The sequence below is a fragment of the Muntiacus reevesi genome, chromosome X (assembly GCF_963930625.1).
Source record: "Muntiacus reevesi chromosome X, mMunRee1.1, whole genome shotgun sequence".
Lineage (NCBI taxonomy): Eukaryota > Metazoa > Chordata > Mammalia > Artiodactyla > Cervidae > Muntiacus > Muntiacus reevesi.
In genome coordinates, this window is record NC_089271.1 from 79,364,857 (window position 1) to 79,391,840 (window position 26,984).

The 26,984-nt window shown below is 35.9% G+C and overlaps 1 pseudogene; it reads right to left on the reverse strand.

Moving 5' to 3' along the window:
* The window catches only part of LOC136154546 (leucine-rich repeat and IQ domain-containing protein 3-like), a 36,460-nt pseudogene extending 15,768 nt beyond the window's left edge, over positions 1-20,692 (reverse strand).
* Positions 20,693-26,984: the final 6,292 nt, after the last annotated feature.

Consider the following 26,984-nt stretch of genomic DNA (forward strand, 5'->3'; position numbering starts at 1 on the left):
GTTGGTCATGTAGAATTAGACTTCTTGTCCATGCTGCTCTATCAGCATTGATCTGTGATATGATTTTCTTTTATTTCACAGGTATGTATATATGAATGAATGATAATTCTGTATGTATTTTTTCTGATAAAATGAAAGCCTGTAAATTCACCACAGATAAGAGAGGTAAAATATGAACAATATCTTCATCTAGCTATACGTATCTCTCAATGTCTCTTCGCTTCCTCCAAAAGAGATAATCACTTTCATATTATTATATTTATCATTCTATCATTCTCTTGTTTTTATTAAAAATAGATTTTCATATCTACATATTTAGATATCTATATATTTTCCTGCAGAACGTATTCTTTTTTACAACCATGATGGCCTCTATTAAATTCTTGCTTATTTTTTTAATAAACCTTTTATTGTAACAAAGTTTAGATTTACAAGAAAGTGTGAAGTAATACATAGAGGTTCCATACTTTGCAACTTCAGTTTCTCTCATTATTAACATCTTATTTGTAACAATTAATGAATCTACACTGATACATTATTACTCTATTTAGATTTCTTCCTCTTTTTCCTAATACCCTTTCTTTTTACTTACAGGATCCCATCTAAGATACTAATTGCATTTAGTTATAGTGTCTCCATGGGCTTCTTTTGACTGTGACTATTTCCCAGACTTATCTTTATTTTGATAATATTGACAGCTTGAAGAGTACTGATCAGGTATTTTATAGAATTTCTCTCAGTTAGAATTTGTCTGATGTTCTTATTATAATTACACTGAAATAATGTGTTAAGTATGGGGGAGCAGATAACAGAGATAAAATGTCACACTCTTCACATCACATCAAAGGTAGATGCTATCAAAATGGTTTATATGATTACTGATGTTGATCTTGATCATCTTGCTGAAGTAGTATTTGTTAATTTTCTTCACTTTAGAATTACTCTCTGCTCCCTTCCATATTGTGGTCTTCAAGAAGTCATTATGCATAGCCAACTCCTAAGGAGTGAGGAATTGTGTTCTCCTCCTTTAGAGAGGATAATCAGAATACAATATTTGGAATTTAACTGTGTGGAAGCTTTGTTTTATTTCCTCCATTTATTAATTTGAGCATTTTTAAATATTTGTTTGAAATCATGGAATCTATTCCTAATTTGTTGTGTTATTCAAATTGTTCCACCATTGGTGATTGAGAATTCTTTCAGTGAGCTTATTTATCCCTTTGGTATGCTCTCATTAATGTACTTTATTGGTTTACTATTGAGTACATCTTTCACTTTTGGCCCTGCAAGATGCTCCAGGCTCATCATGTACTGTTCCTTCCTCACTCTTAGAATCAACCAATTCTCCAAGGATCCTTGGTCTTTTTTTTTTTTTTTTTTTTTTGAGAATAGTATTAAAATCCAAGATTTTCTAGAAACAAATGGCAATGAAAACATGAAGACCCAAAACCTATTGGGTGCAAAAAATGTAGTTCTAAGAGAAAGTTTATAACAATAAAATCCTACCTCAAGAAACAAGAAAAATCTCACATAAGCAACTTAACCTTAAAAAAAAACCTTATACCTAAAGCAATTAAAGAAAGAAGGACAAAGAAACTCCAAAGTTAATAGAAAGAAAGAAACCATAGATATTAGATCAGAAATAAATAAAATAGAGACAAAGAAAACAATAGCAAAGATCAATAAAACTAAAAGATAATTCTTTAAGAAAAAAATATTGACAAGTCATTAGCATGACTCATCAATAAAAAATGGGAGAGGACTCAAATCAGTAGAATTAGAAATTAGAAAAAGGAGCACTTACAACTGATACTGGAGAAATACAAAAGATTATAAGATACTATTAAAAGCAAATGTAAGCTAATAAAATGAATAACTTGTAAGAAATGGACAAATACTTAGAAAAGCACAACCTTCCCAGACTGATCCAGGAAGAAATAGAAAATATGAAAAGACAAATCATAAGCACTAAAATTGAAACCGTAATTTAAAATCTTTAAACAAACAAAAGCCCAGGGCCAGATGTCTTCATAGGTAAATTCTATCAAATATTTCAGTTTAGTTCAGTCACTCAGTCATGTCCGACTCTTTATCACCCATGGATTACAGCATGCCAGACCTCCCTGTCCATCCCCAAATCCCAGATTTAACCCAAACTCATGTCCATTGAGTTGGTAACGCAATCCAAACATCTCATCCTCTGTCATTCCCTTCTCCTCCCGCCTTCAATCTTTCCCAGCATACGGGTCTTTTCAAATGAGTCACCTCATCACATCAGGTGGCCAAAGTATTGGAGTTTCAGCTTCAGCATCAGTCTTTCCAATTAATATTCAGGACTGATTTCTTTTAGGATGGACTGGTTGGATCTCCTTGCAGTCCAAGGGACTCCCAACAGTCTTCTCCAACACCACCGTTCAAAAGCATCAATTCTTCACTGCTGAGCCTTCTCTATAGTCCATCACTCACATCCATACATGACTAATGGAAAAAAAACATAGCTTTAACTAGATGGACTCTTGTTGGTAAAGTAATGTCAATGCTTTTCAACATACTGTATAGGTTGGTCATAGCTTTTCTTCCAAAGAGCAAACTTCTTTTAATTTCATCGCTGCAGTCACCATCTGCAGTGATTTGGAGCCCTCCAAAATAAAATTTCTCACTGTTTCCCCATCTACTTGCCATGAAGTGATGGGACTGGATGCCATGACCTTAGTTTTCTGAATGTTGAGTGTTAAGCCAGCTTTTTCACTCTCCTCTTTCATTTTCATCAAGAGGCAAGAAGAGCTAATGCCTACACTTTTCAAACTCTGCAAAGACTGCAGAGAGATGAACATCCTCAAATTCATTCTATGAGGACACCATCACCCTAATACCAAAACCAAACAAGTCTATCAAAATAGAAAGTTATAGTCCAATATCACTGATGAATGTAGATGCAAAAATTTCAACAAAATTCTACCAAGCAGAATCCAACAACACATTAAAAGGATCAAACACCATGATCAAGTGGGGTTTACCCAGGGATGTAAGGATTGGATTCTTCAATCCTTACATCCCTTACATCCCTAAATCAATCAATGCAGCATACCATATTAACATATTGAAGGATAAAACCTTATGATAATCTCAATAGATGCAAAAACAAAGTTTTTGACAAAATTCAGCATCCATTTATACAAAATGGATACAACATACTTTTAGACCAAAAAAAAGAAAAACTCTCCAGAAAATTGGCATAGAGGGAACCTACCTCAACATAATAAAGGCCATATATGACAAATCAACTGCAAACATTGTTCTCAATGGGGAAAAACTGAAGGAATTTACTCTAAGATCAGGAATAAGACAAGAGTGCCCACTCTCAGTAATATTATTCAACATACTTTTGGATGTTCTAGCAATGGAAATCCAAGAAGAAGAAGATATAAAAAGAACCCAAATTGGAAAGAAAGTAAAACTGTCATTATTTGAAGATGTGGTGATACTATGCATAGAAAATCCTAAAGATGTCACCAGAAAACTACTAGAGCTAATCAATTCTTTTAGTAAAGTCTCAGGATACAAAATTAATATACAGAAATCATTTAAATTCCTATAAAACCTAACAAGAAAAGATCAGAAAGAGAAATTAAGGAAACAACCCCATTTACCATTGCAACAAAAAAACTAAAATACCTAGGAATAATCCTACCTAAGAAGACAAAAGACCTGTATTCAGAAAACTATAAGACACTGATGAATGAAATCAAAGATGACACAAAACAAATGGAAAGATATACCATGTTCCTAGATTGGAATAATTAACTTTGTGAAAATGACTATATTATCCAAATCAACCGACATATTCAATGCAATCTCTCTCAAGTTACCAATAGCACTTTTCATAGAACTAGGACCAAAAAAAAAAAAAAAATTACAATTTGTATGAAAACACAAAAGGCCCCAAATAGTCAAAGTACACTTGAGAAAGAAAAGCGGGGCTGGAGGAATCAAACTCCCTTACTCCAAAATATACTACAAAGATACAGTAATCAAGACAGCATGGTACTGGCACAAAAACAGACATATAGATCTATGGAATAGGATAGAAAGCCTAGAGAAAAATCCATGAAGTTATGGCTATCTACCCTTTGACAAAGGAGGCAAGAATATATAATGAAGAAAAGAAAGCCTCTTCAATAAGTGGTGTTGAGAAAACTAAACAATTCCATGTAAAAGAGTGAAATTAGAATACTTTTTAATACTAAACATAAAAATAAACTCAATATGGATTAAATACCTAATTATAAGGCCAAACAGTATAAGACTCTCAGAGGAAAACATAGGCAGAACACAACTTTGAAAAAAATCATAAAAAATCCTTTTTGATCCACCTCCTAGAGTAATTAAAATATAAACAAAAATAAATGAATGGAATCTAATTAAACTTTAAATCTTTTGTTCAGCAAAGGAAACCATAAATGAGACAAAAAGGCAACCTTTAGAATAAGAGAAAATATTTGCAAATGAAGCAACTGACAAAAAATTAATCTCCAAAATATACAGGCAGCTGGCCAAAAACACATGAAAGGATGCTCAACATCTCTCATTATTAGAGAAATTCAAGTCAAAACTATAGTGATGTATCACCTCACAGTGATCAGAATGGCAATCATCGAAAAATCTCGAAACAATAAATAAATGCAGGAAGGAGTGTGTAGAAAAGGGAACCCTTTTCCACTGTTGATGGGGATGCAAGTTGACACAGTCACTATGGAGAACAGTATGAAGTTTCCTTAAAAATCTAAAAATAGAGCTATCATAAGATCCAGCAAATCTACTACTGGGCATCTACTCTGAAAATCACAGCTCGAAAGTATACATATACCCAAGTGTTCATTGCAGGAATATTTACAATAGAAAGGACATGGAACCAATCTAAATGTCCATCAACAGATGAATGGATAAAGAAGTTATGGTGCATATATACAATGAAATATTACTCAGCCATAAAAAGGAATGAAATTGGATCATTTTTAGCAATGTGGATAAACCTAGGGTCTCTCATATAGAATGAAGTAAGTCAGAAAGAGAAAAATAAATATCACATATTAAAGCCTATGTATGTAATCTACAAAAATTTATAGATGATCCTATTTGCAGGGCAAGATGTAGAGAACAGACATGTGGACCTGGGAGGAAGGAAAGGAAGGGTGGAACAAATTGAAAGGGTAGGATTGACGTATATATACTACTGTGTGTAAAATAGATAGCTAGTGGGAAGCTGGTGTATAGCACAGGGAGCTCAGCTCTGCTCTGTGATGATCTATATGGGTGGAATGGGAAGAATATGGGAGGAAGGTTCAAGAGGGTGGAACTATAGGTATGCTTATAGCTGATTCACTTCATTGAACAGCAAAAACTAATACAATTTTGTAAAGCAATTATATCCCAATAAAATAAGTAGATAAAAGTAAAAGTAAAAGTAAAGCAAGATCTTAGAACTAAGCATGATCTTTGCTACTGGAGTATCACTTTTTAGGCCTCTTCAGCTGTAATAGCAAAAATGTATGTATGTGTGTAAGCTAACCTGTACAGACAAATACTTATAAATATTTTTATATATAATTATCTGTATTTATATTAAATTGCACACATGAGTTTCTACTTATGTTTCCTACTCTATTACCAAATGGATCACTATAGCATCCACCCCTTGCTTATTTGTAAATCCACTCCAACACAGAGAAATTCTATTCTACCTTTCTCTCCATTGACTTCCCTGGTGGCTCAACTGGTAAAAAATTTGCCTGCAATGTGGAAGACCTGGGTTCAATCCCTAGGTTGGGAAGATCCCCTGGAGAAGGGAATGGCTACCCACTCCAGTATTCTGACCTGGAGATTTCCATGGACTCTATAGTCCATGGGTTGCAAAGACTGAACAACTTTGACTTCACTTTATCTCCATATAATTAGTTGTTATTTCTGGCTTCCAGTTTAAGATGGTGAAACAGAAGGACTTGTGCTCATTTCGTCATGAAAGCATCAAAACCTCAACCAACTACTTAACAAATGGTAGAACACACCAAAAACAGATATCCAGGTCCAAAGACAAAGAAGAAGCAACAGCGAGATGGTAGGAGGGGCACAATCATGACAAAATCTCTGGATGAGTGACCCACAAACTGGAGAACAATAATACTAAATAAATTCTTCCACTGTTGTGAAGGCTCTGAACACCTCATCTGGCTTCCCAGCCTGGGGATCCAACAAAGGAATTGGGAATATCCACAGGGCTGGGTGAAACAGAAACTCCTATCTTGGAATACACATACAAAATCGTGTGCACACCAAAACCCAGAGGGAAGGATCAGTGACTCCCATAAGAAACTGAACCAAAACTGCCTACTAGTGTTGGAGGGTCTCCTGTGGCAGCGTGGATCAGCAGGGGCTCACCACAGAAATGGAGGCACTGGCAGCAGCATTCTGGAATGGTCCCTCTTGGTGTAAGCCCTCTTAGAAGTCACCATTAACCCTATCATAGACCCAGGGCTGGGTCTACTTAGGCCAAACAACTACTAGGGAGGGAGCACAACCTCACCCATTAGCAGACAATAGGATTAAAGCTTTATTGAACAAGGCCCTGCCCAGTAGAGTTAGATCCAGTTTTTCCCACCATCAGTCCCTCCCATCAGGAAGTTTACAAAAGCCTCTTAGCCTCCTCCATCAGAGGACAGACAGAAGAAGCAAGAAGAACCATAGTCCCACAACAGCTCAAACATTTCATTAATTACTTCTAGAATATATTTATAAGTAAGAAGAATCAGTTTCTCAGTCATGCCCGACTCTTTGTGATCCCCATGGACTGTAGCCCGCTAAGCTTCTCTTCCATGGAATTTCTCCAGGCAAGACTACTGGAGTGGGTAGCCATTTCCTTCTCCAGGGGATCTTCCTGACCCAGGGGTAGAACCCATGCCCCGTCATGGCAGGCAGACTTTTTACACTCTGAACCACCAGGGAAGCCCCAGAATACATTTATAGCAGTATGACAATTTTTAACTCGCATCCTGAGCAAAACCATTTTGTCAACTACAGTACAGTGCTTATATACAGTTTTGCTTGCTTTAAACATTATATATTCCACTCATTTTCAAGGTTACATAGGTCAACATATTTTTCTCCTTTCCCTTTAATGAGATTCTACCATTTCTTTACAATACAGATAGGTTGCTTTGTCATATTCTGTATTTAATCATGGAATATCTTGACCTACTATATAATTTAAAAATGTTCATTCCTTACTGTTTACACTTTGTGAAAAAAGTATATAATTCTATGGGTTTTAATAAATGCATATGTCATTTTTTACCATTACAGTGTTATTCTGTTTCATCCTCAGTGGGGTAGATTGCATTACAATTCTGACACTAACTACCTGGAGTAAATGTTGAACTCCACATACATAAAGACTCCACAAGATTGCTCTTACTTCTGACAACAGCCACACTTGAGGGGCTCCCCAGGTCACAGGCACTTCTGATTAACTGGTTAAAATGCAGAGGTTTCCATGACTTTCTCAGATTTGATAATTCACTGTAAGTACTCAAAAAGACTCATGAAATTTCTATACTTAAGAAATATAGTTTTATTACAAAGGGCACAAATCAGAAACACTCAAATGAAGACACACATAGAATGAAGTTTGGGAAGGAATTCAGTACTTCTTTGTACTTTCCTCAAAAATCTGAGCACATTAGCTTCCTGGCATGATAATGTTTTTTCCAGTCAGGAAGCTCCATTGATCCCAGATGTCCACATGTTTTATTGGGCTTTTATTATATACGTGTGAATGATTAAACTACTGGCCATACAATGAAATTCAAATTCCTCCTCCTTTTCTGCCTTCCCTAGATGCCATGCTGGCCCAAATTTCCAACCTTCTAAACAAATGATTCACCTTTCTAAAGACCACACCCATACTAAAACTACTAGGGTCCTACTCTAAGTCACATTATTAACATAACAAAGACATTAGCTAGGGAATCCCAAGAAAATGGAAGGAAGACCAAATACAAATTTTATATACCACAAATATAACACATAATAGTTTCACTGTCTTAAAATTTTCCCTAAATTTTACCTATTCAACCATCCTTTTCTCCTGAATTGATCTTTTTTACCATCACTAGAAGTTGCTTTCAGACAAACAACTTTCACTTAGCAATGCACATTTAGGATTAAGTCATATTTTTATATGGCTTGAAAAAACAAAGATCATTGAAACTAAAATCATGGCATCTGGTCCCATCACTTCATGTCAAATGGATGGGGAAACAATGGAAACAATGAAAGATTTTATTTTCTTGAGCTCCAAAATCACTGCAGATTGTGACTGCAGCCATGAAATTAAAAGACACTTGCTCCTTGGAAGAAAAGCTATGACAAACCTAGACAACATACTAAAAAGGAGAGACATTACTTTGTCAATAAAGGTCCAGATAATCATAGCTATGGTTTTATCAGTAGTCATGTAAGAATGTGAGAGTTGGACCATAAAGAAAGCTGATTGCTGAAGAATTGATGCTTTTGAACTATGGTGCTGCAAAAGACTCTTGGGAGTTCCTTGGACTACAAGGAGATCAAGCCAGTCAATCCTAAAGGAAATAAATCCTGAATATTAATTGGAAGGACTGATGTTGAAGCTGAAGTTCCAATACTTTGGCCACCTGATGGGAAGGTCTGTCACATTAGAAAAACCCTGACGCTCAGAAAGATTGAAGGCAGGAGGAGAAGTAGATGACAGAGGATGAGATGGTTGGATAGAATCACTGGCTCAATGGACATGAGTTTGAGCAAGTTCCAGGAGATGGACATGGAAGTTTGGCATGCTGCAGTCCATGGGGTTGCAAAGAGTCACACATGACTGAGTGACTGAACTGAACTGAACTGAATATTTCACTGTATGAATGTATGAGAGTTTGTTCAATTATTCACTGTTGAAGAAATTGTTCTTAAATTTTTTGGTCATTATAAATAAGATTGTGATAAACATCTGCTCACACGTTTTTTGTTTTTGTTTTTTAATATGGACATGCATTTTCAAATCAGATGAGTTAATCAGTTCAGTTCAGTCACTCTGTCTTGTCCAACTCTTTGCGACCCCATGCCAGGCCTCGCTGTCCATCACCAACACACGGAGTTGACCCAAACTCACGTCCATCGAGTTGGCGACGCCACCAAGCCATCTCATCCGATGTCGTCCCCTTCTGCTCCTGCCCCCAATGCTTCCCTGAAGGGAAGAATCAAACTGATCTCTCACACCATGCTTGTACAAAAATAAATACAAAATGTGTTGAAGACTTCCATGTAAGACTTGAAACAATAAAACTTCTAGAAGAAGACATAGAAGTAAATTCTTTGACGTCAGTCTTGGAATTTTTAATTTTTTTTAAATCTATTTCCTCAGTCAAGAGAAACAAAGTTATATATATATATATATATATATATATATATATATATATATATATATATATATATTCAGCCATCTGATCCTCTGTCGTCCCCTTCTCCTCCTGCCCCCAATCCTTGCCAGCACAAGGCTCTTTTCCAATGAATCAACTCTTCGCATGAGGTGGACAAAGTATTGGAGTTTCAGCTTCAACATCAGTCCTTCCAATGAACACCCAGGGCTGATCTCCTTTAGGATGGACTGGTTGGATCTTCTTGCAGTCCAAGGGACTCTCAAGAGTCTTCTCCTAACACCACAGTTCAAAAGCATCAATTCTTTGATGCTCAGCTTTCTTCACAGTCCAACTCTCACATCCACATATGACCACTGGAAAAACCATAGCCTTGACTAGATGGACCTTTGTTGGCAAAGTAATGTCTCTGCTTTTTAATATGCTGTCTAGTTTGGTCATAACTTTCCTTCCACAGAGTATGTGTCTTTTAATTTCATGGCTACAATCACCATCTGCAGTGATTTTACAGCTCCCCAAAAATAAAGTCTGACACTGTTTCCACTGTTTCCCCATCTATTTGCCATGAAGTGATGGGACCAGATGCCATGATTTTAGTTTTCTGAATGTTGAGCTTTAAACCAACTTTTTAACTCTCCTCTTTCACTTTCATCATAAGGCTTTTTACTTCCTCTTCACTTTCTGCCATAAGGGTGGTGTCATCTGCATATCTGAGGTTATTGATATTTCTCCCAGCAATCTTGATTCTAGCTTGTGCTTCTTCCAGCCCAGCGTTTCTCAAGATATATTCTGCATATAAGTTAAATAAGCAGGGTGAGAATATACAGCCTTGATGTACTTACTCCTTTTCCTATTTGGAACCAGTCTGTTGTTCCATATCCAGTTCTAACTGTTGCTTCCTGACCTGCCTACTGGTTTCTCAAGAGGCAGGTCAGGTGGTCTGGTATTCCCATCTCTTTAAGAATTTTCAACAGTTTATTGTCATCCACACAGTCAAAGGCTTTGGCATAGTCAATAAAGCATAAATAGATGTTTTTCTGGAACTCTCTTGCTTTCTTGATGATCCAGCTGATGTTGGCAATTTGGTCTCTGATTCCTCTGCCTTTTCTATAACCAACTTGAACATCTGGAAGTTCACAGTTCACGTGTTGCTGAAGCTTGTCTTGGAGAATTTTGAGCATTACTTTAGTAGCATATGAGATGAGTGCAATTGTGCAGTGGTTTGAGCATCCTTTGGCATTACTTTTCTTTGGGATTGCAATGGAAACTGACCTTTTCCAGTCCTGTGGCCACTGCTGAGTTTTCCAAATTTGATGGCATATTAAGTACAGCACTTTCACAGCATCATCTTTCAGGATTTGAAATAACTCAACTGGAATCCCATCACCTCCACTAGCTTTGTTAATAGAGATGCTTTCTAAGGCCCACCTGACTTCACATTCCAGGATGTCTGGCTGTAGCTGAGTATGAGTGATCACACCATCGTGATTATCTGGGTCATGAAGACCTTTTTTGTACAGTTCTTCTGTGTATTCTTGCCACCTCTTCTTAATATCTTCTGCTTCTGTTAGGTCCATACAATTTCTGTCGTTTATTGAGCCCATCTTTGCATGAAGTATTTCCTTGGTATCCCTAATTTTTTGAAGAGATCTCTAGTTTTACCCATGCCTCCTAATAAATGGGGTAAAATACTTGTAAATGCTATTATACTTGCAAAATATATTTGATAGAAAGTTAGTATCAAAAATATGTACAGAACTTGTGCAATTCAACATAAAAAATACATAAATAATGGGGAGAAGATCTGAATAGATATTTTTTCAGATGTCCAGAAAGCACATAAGAAGATATTCAACATCAGGAATCATCAAGGAGTTCAAATTAAAAACACAATTAAGATATTATTTCAAGTCTATCAGAACTACTCTTGTCAAAAAGAGAAAAAATAACAAGTGTTGTTGAAGATGTAGAGAAAAGGGAAACTTCATGCCCTTTTAGTGGGAATGCATTTTGGTGTAGGCAGCCATTATGAAAAATTGTACAGAACTTCCCCCAAAATAGAACTATCATATGATCCAGCAATTTCATTTCTGGATGTTTATTAGAACATTTAAAAATTAATTAGAAAAAATATATATGCATACATATGTTCATTGCAGCATTGTTTACAATCAGCCATTAAAAGAGAAATTTTGGCATTTTGAACAACATGGATGGACCTAGAAAGTATTATACTAAGTGAAATAGTCAGACAAAGAAAGAAAAATGCCATATGATTTCACTTACATGTGGAATTTAGAAGAACAAAACAAATGTGTGAACACAACCAAATAGAAATAACATTATTAATACAGAGAATAAACAAGAGGTTTTCAGAGGAGAATGGGGTGAAGGGAAGAAAAATATAGATGAAAGAAATTCAGAGGTACAAAATTCCATTGCAAAATAGTTATAGATATGAAATGTGCATATGGGGACTATAGTCAGTATATAGTATCTTAGTATGGTGACCTACTGTAACTAGATTTATCAAGTTGGTCATTTTGAAATGCACAGAAATATCAAATAACTATTGTGTAACAGAAACTAGCACACTGTTTTAAGTCAATTACACTTCAAAAACTTAGTAGAAAAATAAATCAGATCTGTGGTTATCCGAGGAGGGATTGTGGGAAGGGGAATTGGACAAAGGCAGACAAAGAGTACAAACTTTGAGTTATAAGTGAGCACTAGGGCTGTAATGTACAGCATAATGAATATAATTGACAAAGCTGTATGTGTGTTATTATACATATCAAAGTTGCTAGGAGAGTCAATCCTAAGAGTTCTTATCACAAGAAAAATTGTTCTTTTTTCTACTTCTTTAATTTTGAATCTATATGAAATTACAAATGTTCACTAATCTTATTACGGTAATTATTTCATGATGTATGCAAGTCAAACCATTATGCTCTACACCTTAAACTTACACAGTATTGTATATCAATTATATCTCAATAAGACTGGAAATTTAAAAAAAGAAAGAGTTCTTTGTATATTTTGGATAGAAATACTTTATTGGATAAGCTTTTTGCAAATGTTTTTCTCAGTCTGTGACTTGTCTTTTCATTCTCTTAAAAGTGTCTTTTATAGAGAAGCTTTTTTTGCCACATAGTTTGTGAGATTGAACCTATTCCTTCAGCAGTGAAATTGCAGAGACCTAACCAGTGGACCACCAGGGAATTCTCTAAACTCAAAGATATATACATTTTTTCCTATGTTTTCATTTTATAGTTTTGTGCTTTACTTTTGAGCCTATAATCCATTTTGAGTTGACTTTGTTTGACTAACATCCTTTAGCTTCTGTTTGAGGAATTCCTTTTAACATTTCTTATATGGCAGATCTAACTTCATCCAGCCTTCATCCATCCTAGGCTCCAGTCTGTGTCAGACACACTTTTCCTCTAGTGTTAAACTCAAAGAGAAGGACGGAACCAGTCCCTAGAGTAAGAATACAGGTAAATCGCTCTGTGTCTTTCCAGTTTTATATCCTCCCTCTAGGCAAATTTGAAAGAAAATGTCTGGACCTTGGAACCTAAGGAAAAGTAAACATTTGGAGTAGGTATGTCCTAAATCAATGGTCTAAAACAAAATAAAACAAAAAACAGTGGGACAAATTCACCCCAGGCCTAACCTGATTTTGTACATGCCCTTAGTTAAGGTTTGCTTATACATTAGAAAAGAAGAAAATATATGATAGAAACTTATCTGAATCCCCAAACAAAGTATTTGCTATTTGGCCCATTATAGAGAAAGTTTCTTAACTCCTGTTTCAGTGTGTGTGTGTGTGTGTGTGTGTGTGTGTGTGTGTGTATAAAACACTGAGAGTTTGGAGGGAGAACAAGGGAGTTAATGCTTATGGCTATCCATACTCCTCCCTGAAACAGGTTTTGTTCTGTTTTACCCACATGAGCACCTGAACGAATGGTATGGATCTTTGCTACTGTGTGTCACAGTAAGGAGGCAAGCGTCAATTAACCTAAGAGAGACTGAAGAACTGAATTCAACCTTTTTTCCTAATATATTCAGCTCAACATCCTCCATACACATAGATTAAAAAAATGCACGTCATTAATTCAAACTGATTTCCATATTCTTAGGAAGTTTTTCAGAGTTGGTGTTTCTCTTTCCAGGAAAATTCTTAAATTTAGCTATTTCTTCTGGATTTCTCTTGATGGATCAAGATAGCAGCTGACACAAATTCATCATCTTGAAAGGAATAGAATTGAGAATGGTGATTTTTAAAAATTATCTGGAACCTGCTATGCTTTTTTTCTTTTATTCCGTAACACTAAAAGGTAATTTAAACAGGTGTTTTGATCTCAAGCTAGAGATATTTTCCAATTTGCTACCTATTACCAATAAAGGAATATTAGCAGTCCTGGCTAAGGACTCTAACACCTGTATGCTTTTGTTCTATCACTCACCAAGTGTGTGATCTTGGACAAGTTACTTAAACAGTTATCTCTAGAATGGGGGAAATGATAGTAATATTAATACTTCATTGGATTGCATAAGTATCAAATAAATATGTATTTGTAAGGCACTAAAAATAGTGCATGGCATATTGTAGTCACTATAAAGTGTTTATTAAATAAGCATAATAAAGAAAATGTAAAAAAAAATGGAGCTTATATATTTATTATAATACAATAATATTGCATGTGCTTGAGTTGAATTTGCATTTTAACATAATGGTAATATAATATAATATAATCTTCTACTTTAAGAGTTTTGATAAGGCTATTTACTTTATGATAATCTAAACATTTACTATCTTATTCCCTCTTTTATTTTTCTTCTTTGGGAAGTCAGAATCTGACTTCTGACCTATACATATATTTATAAATCACTATAAATTTAAGATTATGCAATATTTTTAGTTGCACAAAATATATTATTTTGTGATTTCTAGTGTCAAAGAATGTATTTTTTACTGAAATTTGAATTGGAATTTGTCAAAGCAAATAATCAAATATCCCATCAGACCTTGGAGGGAGTATTTGTTATTGATATTTTTTTAAATAAGAAGTCTCAAAACAAACAGCTATTTGCAGATGTCGATAACATGGTTCTAATAATTTGTAATGTAGGGAAGAGAGCATTTTTCTTTCTTCTATTCTAGGTTTGTTGGCCGGCTTAATGATTACATTTACATAAGTCAGATAAATAGGAGAAAACTAAATTTAATTTCATAAATATAGAAGTCTCATAAAAGTATGAGTCTCAAAGAAGTGACCAAAGTCCCAAATTTTTATACCTTTTAGACAAAGAAACAATAAATGTGTGAGGAACTGACATGATAAAAGGGTTTGACTTTGAAGCAGTATTTAGTGAAGTAGCAAGATTTATTAAATATAGATTGCTTGACCCTGAGTTCTTATTTCTGGTGATAAGAAAGTCTTCTTCCATAGGGTACGGGAAGGTACATTTCATATGGGAAATTTATCTCCTGTTTTCATGGGGACAAGAGAGGGTTGGAGGGTCCTTCTTGCACTGGCTGTTTCTCAGTTTACTTTAATTCAAAATGATTGATTGGTCAAAGATAGCATATTCTACTCCCCTCTAGGACTAAAGGGGAAATAATTTCTAAGCCTCTTTAAAAATCTCTGCTTGAGGACTTCCCTGGTTGTCCAGTGGTTAAGACTGTGCTGCAGGAGCTGCAGGTTAGATCCCTGGTCAGGGAACTAAGATCTCAGATCCCACATGCTCAAAAAATCCCACAAAAATTAAAAACTGATAATCTTATGGTGTGATTATGTTTTCTGATAATTGCTTTTTCTGTCTATAATATTGCAAGTGTAGATAAACTTGTATATCTAAGGTACTCAAGAAATCATGTATTTTATAATTTATAATGATTTGTTGTAATTTCCCAATACTTATTATTTTGTACAGCATGGACATATTTGGCTAATTTTTAAATGATAGTAAGAATAATCAAATAACATACAGAATATAAAGCCAAGAATCATGGTGAAAGAAACATAAGCACTACTCTTTCAATAGGAAATGCAAACTATATTTCCTAAAAGAGTTTGGTAAATTCTCAGAAGAATATAATCTTGGTTTCACAGGAAAAAAATGTGATTTAAAATTAAATATTTAATTTTGAAAACTTAATATCTGCTTGACATTTTTGGTTTCGAGGCAAGACTGTATTTTATGACAAATCTTTAAGTTCATATCTTACAACAACAAAGAGCAGTAAAACTGCTATTGAACATTCAGTATTTTACTAACCTAGAAAATGTATGTTTTCAAAATTCAGTATTTACAAGGTAGGATATATTCTCAAAAAGCTCTTTGATCTTCAGTTAATCCTTATGACATTCTTGTGAGATAGGTCAGTACTCTGAAGGGGGGAAGATTTATCTTTATAAAAGAACATTCCGAGGGTGCTCGTAGGAAACTATACAAGTTTAGATGGTGGATGACTAAAGATTAAATCCTTGAAATGTCTTTGAAACTAATTGTGCTTTTCTAGTATTTGTTTGTTTGTTTTTGTCCTTCTTAAATACTACATTTCTATAAAAATTGGAATAAAAACCAATAACTGAAGCTAATTATTTTAAATTAAGAAAATTAACAAAAACTAAGCAAAGCCACTGAGATAAAATAATCTGGCCTTGAATTTGCAATCCATTCCTTTCTCCAATATATGAATGAGGACAGAATAATTAATCTTGCTGATTGATCCTCATTTCTGATTTTTAAAAGTACTTCAGTTCAGTTCAGTCGCTGAGTCGTGTCTGACTCTTTGTGATCACATGATCCGCAGAACGCCAGGCCTCCCTGTCCATTACCAACTCCCGGAGTTTACCCAAACTCATGTCCATTGAGTCTGTGATGCCATCCAACCATCTCATCCTCTGTCGTTCCCTTGTCCTCCTGCCCTCAAACTTTCCCAGCATCAGGGTCTTTTCAAATGAGTCAGCTCTTCACATCAGGTGGCCAAAGTATTGGAGTTTCACCTTCAACATCAATCTTTCCAATGAACACCCAAGACTGATCTCCTTCAGGATGAACTGACTGTGTCTCTGTGCAGTCCATGGGACTCTAAAGTGTCGTCTCTAACACCATGGTTCAAAAGCATCAATTCTTTGATGCTCAGCTTTCTTTAGAGCCCAACTCTCACATCTATACATGACCACTGTAAAAACCATAGCCTTGACTAGACGGACCTTTATTGACAAAGTAATATCTCTTCTTTTTAATATGCTCTCTGTGTTGGTCATAACTTTCCTTTCAAGGAGTAAGTGTCTTTTAATTTCTTGGCTGCAATCACCATCCACAGTGATTTTGGAGCCCAAGAAAGTAAAGTCAGCAACTGTTTCCCCTGTTTCCCCATCTATTTGCCATGAAGTGACAGGATTGGATGCCATGATCTTAGTTTACTGAATGTTGAGCTTTGAGTCAACTTTTTCACTCTCCTCTTTCATTTTCATCAAGAGGCTTTTTAGTTCTCCTTCACTTTCTGCCATGAGGGTGGTGTCATCTGCATATCTGAGGTTATTGATATTTCTCCCGGCAATATTGATTCCAGCTTGTGCTTCCTCCAGCCCAGCATTTCTCATGATGTACTCTGCATGTAAGTTAAATAAGCAGGGTGACAATATACAGATTTGATGTACTCCTTTTCCTATTTGGAACCAGTCTGTTGTTCCATATCCAGTTCTAACCGTTGCTTCCTGACCTGCATATAGGTTTCTCAAGAGGCAGGTCAGGTGGACTGGTATTCCCATCTCCTTCAGAATTTTCCACAGCTTATTGTGATCCACACAGTCAAAGACTTTGGCATAGTCAATAAAGCAGAAATAGATGTTTTTCTGAAAATAACTTGCTTTTTTGATGACCCAGCAGATGTTGGCAATTTGATCTCTGGTTCCTCTGCCTTTTCTAAAACCAGCTTGAACATCTGAAAGTTCATGGTTCACGTATTGCTGAAGCCTGGCTTGGAGAGTTTTGAGCACTACTTTACTCGTGTGTGAGATGAGTGCAATTGTGTGGTAGTTTGAGCATTCGTTGACATTGCCTTTCTTAGGGATTGGGATGAAAACTTACCTTTTCCAATCCTGTGGCCACTGCTGAGTTTTCAAAATTTGCTGACATACCGAGTGCAGCACTTTCACAGCATCATCTTTCAGGATTTGTAATAGCTCAACTGGAATTCCATCACCTCCACTAGCTTTGTTTGTAGTGATGCTTCCTAAGGCACACTTGGCTTCACCTTGCAGGATGTCTGGCTCTAGGTAAGTGTGAGTGATCACACCATCAGGGTCGTGAACATCTTTTTCTCTATAGTTCTTCTGTGTATTTTTGCCACCTCTTCTTAATGTCTTCTGCTAAAAATACTTAATATTCTGCATTTCTAGAAGTATAGATAGACTGCATGAAATTATATTTGAAGTAATTACTGGATGAAATTATATCTGCTGTTAGTAAAAAGTACTTAACTCTCAATAAATGTCAGCTATTATTTCAGTGGATTAATGATATGATAAAATGATGAAGATGAATAGGATGAGAGAATGAGAATGATGCCAAAGATACAATTTACGTCAGCTTGTTTTGAACCTTCAACTGTTAAAGTTAAGCTTTTATAAATTTTTAATGTTTATAAAGCAATAGTATCTATAATAAGCATTGAATTAAGCATTGAATTCAATAACACTTTTAATCTTCTCTGATACCCTCTAGTTGTAACCCAAACTGATAGAAATGAGTCAATTCCTAGTAACAAATGCTGCAGTGAGAAAATCCCACCTAATAAACACAACTTTCATATGGCATAGTGGAAAATTTATATGGATGCAAGGAAACAAGGATAGCCAAGTCATGTTAAAGAAGAACAAAGTTGGGAATATGCTCTACCATAAATGATTTACTAAAATCAGATTCATTATGATAGTATGGAATTCACCAGAGAGAAAATCAACACATCAAATAAGAAATCTGAGAAATAGACCCCAAGCATATACATAAACTTTACATATAATAGAGCTGGCATTGCAGATGAGCACTAAATCCTGCTTCAATAAATGCTGCTAGGCAATCGGTCATTTATTTTGAAAAATAAAATGAAATCAGTTCTCTCACCTAAAGCCAAACACGGATACCAATTCCATTTGTAATAATGACTTACTTGTATGAAACTAAATTTCGAAGCTTTCAAATGAAACAAACAAACAAACAAAAAAAAAAACCCCAAAAACTATACGACCTTGCAATGAAGAAGATTTCATAAATGAGACAAAAATAGGGCTAATCATAAAAGAAAATTTAGGTAAATTGAGCCTTTTTTTGTTTTTTTCACTAAAACTACCATTTAATAGAAAAACTGTAATCAGTTTTTAAAAATCCAGATTTATGTCAGAACTATCCTGGAAACGAATCTCAAATTTGAATAAAGTTACTACTGTAAAAAAAAAAAAAAAGAAGAAGAAGAAGAAAGAAGTAAAAAAGAAAGAAAGAAAAAGAAATGCCCAAATACTTTTTTCTCCAGAGCTCCAGATGTGTTTCTAATGAGCAGCTACATTTAAAAAGAACTGGACTATATGATGGTCTTTTACTTTTTCAAAGCAGAGCAGAAATTAAAGTTGGTTTTGAATTTTTCAGGAAGATGCCAGTTCTAAATTATTTCTTCATCGGGAATCACATTATTTTCCAATGCTTTGAGAGGCCATATACTGTTGACAAGAACATGTCTATATCCTTTTTCTAAGGCTTACTGTACAATCAAACATAGGGAGGACAATGAGGCTTGAACAGGCAAATAGCACATGCATGTTCTTTAACTCTGCAAACCCACTATCATGTAGATAGAAAAAGGCTAGTTTCTTCAACTGTCCCCAAAATTTGGTACCTGGTAGACTGTTACCTGATTTCCATGAAGATTAAGTTTGATTAATTTTATACAACTTTGAAGTGGACAAATATCTGTTTGAGAAGATACATACTCTAAGAGAGATACAAGATTGAAAAATTTCCATAGATTTTTTTTTAAATATTATTTTATTAGTTGGAGGCCAATCACTTCACAACATTTCAGTGGGTTTTGTCATACATTGACATGAATCAGCCATAGAGTTACACGTATTCCCCATCCCGTTCCCCCCTCCCACCTCCCTCTCCACCCGACTCCTCAGGGTCCTCCCAGTGCACCAGGCCCGAGCACTTGACTCATGCATCCCACCTGGGCTGGTGGTCTGTTTCACCATAGATAATATACATGCTGTTCTTTCAAAACATCCCACCCTCACGTTCTCCCCCAGAGTTCAAAAGTCTGTTCTGTACTTCTGTGTCTCTTTTTCTGTTTTGCATATAGGGTTATCGCTACCATCTTTCTAAATTCCATATATATGTGTTAGTATGCTGTAATGATCTTTATCTTTCTGGCTTACTTCACTCTGTATAATGGGCTCCAGTTTCATCCATCTCATTAGAACTGATTCAAAGGAAACTGTAAGTAAGGTGAAAAGACAGCCCTCAGATTGGGAGAAAATAATAGCAAATGAGGAAACAGACAAAGGATTAATCTCAAAAATATACAAGCAACTCCTGAAGCTCAATTCCAGAAAAATAAATGACCCAATCAAAAAATAGGCCAAAGAACTAAACAGACATTTCTCCAAATAAGACATACAGATGGCTAACAAACACATGAAAAGATGCTCTACATCACTCATTATCAGAGAAATGCAAATCAAAACCACAATGAGGTACCATTACACGCCAGTCAGGATGGCTGCTATCCAAAAGTCTACAAGCAATAAATGCTGGAGAGGGTGTGGAGAAAGGGGAACCCTCCTACACTGTTGGTGGGAATGCAAACTAGTACAGTCACTATGGAAAACAGTGTGGAGATTTCTTAAAAAACTGGAAATAGAACTGCCATATGACCCAGCAATACCACTTCTGGGCATACACACTGAGGAATCCAGATCTGAAAGAGACACGGGCACCCCAGTGTTCATTGCAGCACTGTTTATAATAGCCAGGACATGGAAGCAACCTAGATGCCCATCAGCAGACGAATGGATAAGGAAGCTGTGGTACATATACTCCATAGATTTTTATATGAAGGTCACTGAAACCTCACAGAAATGATCTTTTTGATCTTCTATTATATTTTCATTATAGTGAATCCATTCCCTGTGATTGGTTTGCTCTTCTATGATTGTTCCATGAAACATCAGGTCTACTGTGCTGCAAGACCTTATGACCTGGGGAAAAGGGTCCCAGACCCTGCACTGTACAACAAATCACTAGATGGCCATATCCATTCCAGAGACCATTGTCAGGGTAATGGGGCCTAAATTGAGTCTTAAATTTAAAATAGCATAATAAAAAATAAAGTGGCAACCAGAACGTTTATATTTCCAACAAATTATCAGCCAAAGGATTATTAATATTAATAACTTATGTGTATATTATCTTTCTAATTGACTCTTGGTAGTTTAGTACTAACTGGTCTTAAAACTTCATCTTTTAGCTCACTACATTCTGTTGTCTACATAGCGACCTGAATAGTATTTTAAAAACTATGTCAGATCATGTTACACTTCCAGAGAAACTGTGTAATTGCTAATCATATCAGTCAGTGTAAATGCCAAAGTCTTATTAGCTCTCTAAACCCACCTATTACTCCTCTTTCCTTTATTCACTTTACCTCTAACCATATTTGCATCTTTGTTTTTCCTTCAATATGTCATCAGGTACACACTGTCCAATAGGATACTTATCTGACTATTTACTGTAACTGGAAAATTTCCCTATCGGGTATCCTTATGAAATTTATTTAGTTTCTTTAAGTCATTGTCAAATAATTCCTCCTTAAAGAAATGCACCTTGACCACCATATTTTGTTGTTATTGTTGTTGTTACTGAAGAAGTTGACCATCATATTTAAAATTGTACTCATTCAGTTTCTGGGCACATCCATCTTACCATGATCTTTTTCTATAGCACTGTGTTTATTTGGTTTGTTGTTGATGTTGTTGTTCAGTTGCTAAATCATGTCTAACTCTGTGACCTCATGGACTATAGCACACCAGGCTCCTCTGTGGTCCATTCTCTCCTGGAGTTTCCTCAAATTCATGTTCATTGAGCCAGTGATGCTATATAACCATCTCATCTTGTGGCATCCACTTCTCCTTTTGCCTTCAAACTTTTCCAGCATCAGGGTCTTTTCCAATGAGTTGGCTCTCTGCATCAGGTGGCCAAAGCACTTGAGCTTCAGCTTCAATGGCTTTCATGATAGTTCAGCTGGTAAAGAATCCACCTGAAATGCAGGAGACCCCTGTTCAATTCCTGGGTTGAGAAGATCCACTGGAGAAGGAATAGGCTCTGGTATTCTTGTGTTTTCCTTGTGGCTCAGCTGGTAAAGAATCAGCCTGCAGTGTTTGATCCCTGGATTGGGAAGATCCCCTGGAGAAGGGAAAGGCTACCCACTCCAGTATTCTGGTCTGGAGAATACCACGGACTGCATACTCCATGGAGTCACAAAGAATCGGACCAGACTGAGTGACTTTCACTTCACTTCAACTTCAGTCCTTCCAATGAATATTCAGGACAGATTTCCTTTAGGATTGACTGGTTTGATCTTCTTCCTGTCTGAGAGAATCTAAAGAGTCTCTTCTAGCACCAAAATTCAAAAACATCAATTCTGTGGCACTCAGCCTTCTTTATAGTCCATCTCTCACATAAATGCATGACCACTGGAAAAAGCATAGGTTTGACTATATGGACCTTTCTTGACAAAGTGAAGTCTCTGCTTTTTAACATGCTGTCTAGGATCATCACAGTTTTCCTTCCAAGGAGCGTCTTTTAATTTCATAGCTGCAGTCACCATCTGCAGTGATTTTGGAACTCAACAAAATAAAGTCTGTCACTGCTTCTAAGTTTTCCCCTCTCTTTGCCATAAAGTGATGAGATTGGATGCCATGATCTTAGCAGTTTGAATGTTGAATTTCAAGTCAGCTTTTTCATTCTCCTCTGTCACCCTCATCAAGAGACTTTTTAGTTCCTATTAACTTTCTGTCATTAGAGTGGAATCATCTACATATCTGAGGTTGCTGATAATTCTCCCAACAATCTTGATTCCAGCTTGAGCTTCATCCAGCCTGGCATTTCACATGATGTACTCTGCATAGAAGTTAAATAAGCAGGGTGACAATATACAGCCTTGACTTATTATTTTCCCAATTTTGAACCAGTCAGTTGTTCATGTCCTGTTCTAACTGTTGCTTCTTGACCTGCACACAGGTTTCTCCAGAGACAGGTAAGGTGGTCTAGTACTCCTATCTCTTTAAGAATTTTCCAGCTTTTTGGGATTGACACAGTCAAAGGCCTAGTCAAGGACACAGAAATAGATATTTTTCTGTGCTGTGTCGTGCTAAGTTGCCTCAGTAGTGTCTGACTCTTTGCAACCCCATGGAGTGTAGCCCACCAGGCTCCTCTGTCCATGGGATTTTTCAGGCAAGAGTACTGGAGTGCATTGCCATTGCCTCCTCCAGGGATCTTCCCTAACCAGGGATTGAACTCACATCTCCTGCATTTCCTGTATTACAGGTGAATCCTTTACTTGCTTCCCTTATAACTAAATTGGTAAAGAATCTGCCTACAATGCATGATACCTTGGATCAATTTCTCTGTCTGGAAGATCTGCTGGAGAAGGGATAGGCTACCCACTCCAGTATTACTGTGCTCCCCTTATGGCTTAGCTGGTAAAGAACACACCTGCAATGAGGGAGACCTCAGTTTCATCTCTGGGTTGGGAAGATCTGCTGGAGAAGGGAAAAGCTATCCACTCCTGTATTCTGGCCTGGATAATTCCATGGACTGTATATTCCATGGGGTCGCAAAGAATCACATGGCTGAGTGACTTTCACTTCACTTTTCTTTACCTGCTGAGCTATTGGGGAGGCCCAACAAAATAATATAAATACAGTATTATTTTATTTATGAAACTACAAAAGTAAGCAAAACAAAACAATATACGGTTAAAGGATACATTTATATGTGAAAGAACTATGAAGAAAAACAAGGAATAATACAAAATTTATGGTAATATTGTGTGCTAAGTTGCTTCAGTCGTGTCTGACTCTTTGGAACCCTATAGACCGTAAGCTGTCAGGCTCCTCTGTCCATGGGATTCTCCAGACAAGAATATTGGAGTAGGCTGTCATTTCTTCCTCCAGGGTATCTTCCTGACCCATGGACTGAGCCCACAATTCATGTCTCCTGCACTGGGAGGTGGGTTCTTGGATAAAGCAAAATTTATAGTAATGCTATAGCTGAAGGTGCAGAAGGGGGATCTTTGGAGAGGGACATCCAGGGATTCTTAGATGTACTAGTCCATCCTATATTTTACTCATTGATGAATGCATGATTATTTATTTTGTGTTTTTTTGTTTTGTTTTGTTTTTAAGTACTTGCTTATATGAGCACTTCAGTGTGTCTAGGGAACAATTTACAAAGAAAAGACGCAAGAATAAAAGGTCACAGAGATGAAGAGAGAAATAAGGGGAGAATGAATACACAGAAATAAAATACATTGTCCTTCTGTTACAAATGTTAATCAGTCTCTAGTCAATGATGTGTCACAGAGAGAAATTAGAATTAGTTTCTGCCCATAAATAGCTCTTGATCTAGTAGACACAAATGCTCATAAACATGGGGGAAAGAAAGAAGCAGTGTCTCTGTGTATTTTCCAAAAAAGATTAATACTGCATATAAATTCTTCATAGGAAAATAAAGTTGGATTTTTCTTTTAAAAAATTTGCATCATAAGCTATTTTTGACTGCTCACACACTGGCTTTAACACCTTTCAATCATGGTTACTGTAGATGGTGTAAACACTTTGTGGATGGCATGCAGAGAAGATATCTAAAAGTATCTAGTTAAAAATATACTTCTCACACTAAAGTATTAAACGTTGGTTTTAATATATTTTTGGAAATTTTGTGATCTGACTTCTCAGGGGTCCTTGGGGCTTTTAAAAGCATTTGCTGTCGGAAATGCTATTTACAGAATCCCTAGGGAATTTCACAAGAATAACATTATATCCCTGAAATTATTTCTTTAATTTAAACCTTATCAAGAAATGAATTTTGTCTTTAAAAAGCTCACTATCTGTTCTCAAATGTTATGTTAGTTAGACATGAATAGTGTAATAAAGGCTTCACAGTATTTACAGTTCAGGAGAACTTTTCTTGGAGTAATGTATTGTATTTTGATGGATATTCATTGGATCATTGGCTTCATATAATACTCAGCTGCAAATGGGGCTTTTTCAGTACATAAAAGTGATTACATATGGGGAACAGATATACACCCATGGCTGATTCATATGAATGTATGGCAAAAAACACCACAATATTGTAAAGTAATTAGCCTCCAATTAAAATAAATAAATAAATAAATAAATAAATAAATTTTAAAAAGTGATTAAATATGGGTTTTAAAAGAACTTCCATACTGAAAACTGATTCAATAGTTTCACCTATAGAAAGAACAGAGTTTGGGGTTTACAGATAATATGCTGGCTTCATTTCTTTAACTCTTTAACAAGCATATATATATACATTTTTTTGTTTTTTTTCTTTCTTTTCTTTTCTTTCTTTCTTTTTTTTTTTTTTTTTTTTTTTTTGCGTCGCCAAATTAAAGAAAAGCAGGTTGAGTAAAAAGAGAGTTTTATTCAAGAAGATTATTGAAATGTGTGTGGGGAGGACTTCTGTGATAGGTGGAGAAGGACTGTGGCAAGAGGGATGATGCTGTGATCATAAGGTCCTCTCAAGAGTTAGGCAAAAAAAGACTTTCTTTTATAAAGAACAATAAACAAGGCTAGAAAGAACTGGATTTAGATCAAATTGGAGGAAAAGGTGGCATGGCTGGATAACAGATGGGTAAATATTTTAGCTGAGGTCAGACTATTTTCAGGAAGGACTTTATGCTGGCTCAGGCTGATTGTGGGCCAAAATGCAAGGCCTGAAAGAAAGTGAAGAGAAACTTAACCATATATTAGGCTATGAATACACTGTTTTGATTGACTTGTGTATATAAGATAGATCAACTAATCATCATTTAAGAGGCAAAGTTACTTCACTGTGTAGCAGAAATTATCACAACAATGTCAACTGTCTATACTCTAATATAAATTTAAAAAGTTGAAAAGAAAAGAAAAGAAACCAACTTTAATATCATTCACTGAAAGAATGGGCAAATATTTTGAGAAACTAAAGACTGGAGGGAGTTGGGGGGAAAAAAAAGAAGCAAAGGATGGGAACTTGAGGGTCTGAGTTTAACCTTGCCATGGAATGAACAAGGATCATCTTGAGACTTATTTAAGTCATATGCATGAAAGTGGTTATTTGCAGTAAACCATTTTCCAAAATAAATATTTTGTCAGGAGATTCCTTTAACCTTCACTGTCTTCCAGGGGCACTGAAGTACTGGTAAAATTTTCTATTGTCAGCAAGAACAGAATCCTTCAAAACAATGGCATGACTTTGATGACTGTGTAAAGAAGTCCCAGTTAAATTCAATAAACTGGGTAAGGTCAAAAACCAAACTAACAGCAGAGTAAAGCCAAGTCAGTATTCATCTCTTCTCCATCTAGAATGTAATTCTGTCAAAGAGGATCAAGATTTTGAAGGGCTTGAGAGTATATATTTTCATAGTCCAGTTTAAGAGAAAGAATGCAAAATTACTAAAAAAATAAATATAAAAATTAATATTTATATAGGATGAAGAAAGAAAACAAGAAATTACAAATTACAAAAAAAACCTGTAAATACCACAAATATCACAACATTCAGGAAAAGAAAAAATAATTCTCTGAGTGGCCCTTCCTATGTTGTTGTTTGGTCGCTAAGTTCTGTCTGACTGTTTGAGATCCTATGGACTGCAGTGCACCAGGCTTCCCCATCCTTCACTATCTCTGAGAGTTATTTAATAATATTTTCTTTATAGAGATTAGAAAGACAAATCAGCATTCCTCTGGTACGGTTGATCAACACTAACTGCACATTATTTGCATTTTATAAATATTTCCTTCAGATTCCAGACTTGTTTTGGGGGTTCAAGATGGCAGAGTAGAAGGACATGTGCTCATTTTCTCCTGTGAGAATACCAAAATTGCAACTAGCTGTTGAACAATCATTGACAGGATGACACTGGAACCCACCTAAAAAGATATCCTACATCCAAAGACAAAGAAGAAGCTTCAGCAAGACGGTAGGAGGGGGCACAATCATGATAAAACCAAACCCAAAACCCATGGGATGGGTAACCTACACACTGGAAAAGAGCAATACCAAACAAATTCTCAAACAACTCTGAAGGTTCTGAGCCCCATGTCAGGCTTCCCAGCCTGGGGATCCACTAAAGGGACGGGGAATCCCCAGGAAATCTGGCCTTGAGGGCCAGCAGGATTTGATTATATTTCCAGAGGACTGAGGGAAAGAGACTCCAGTTTTGGAAGG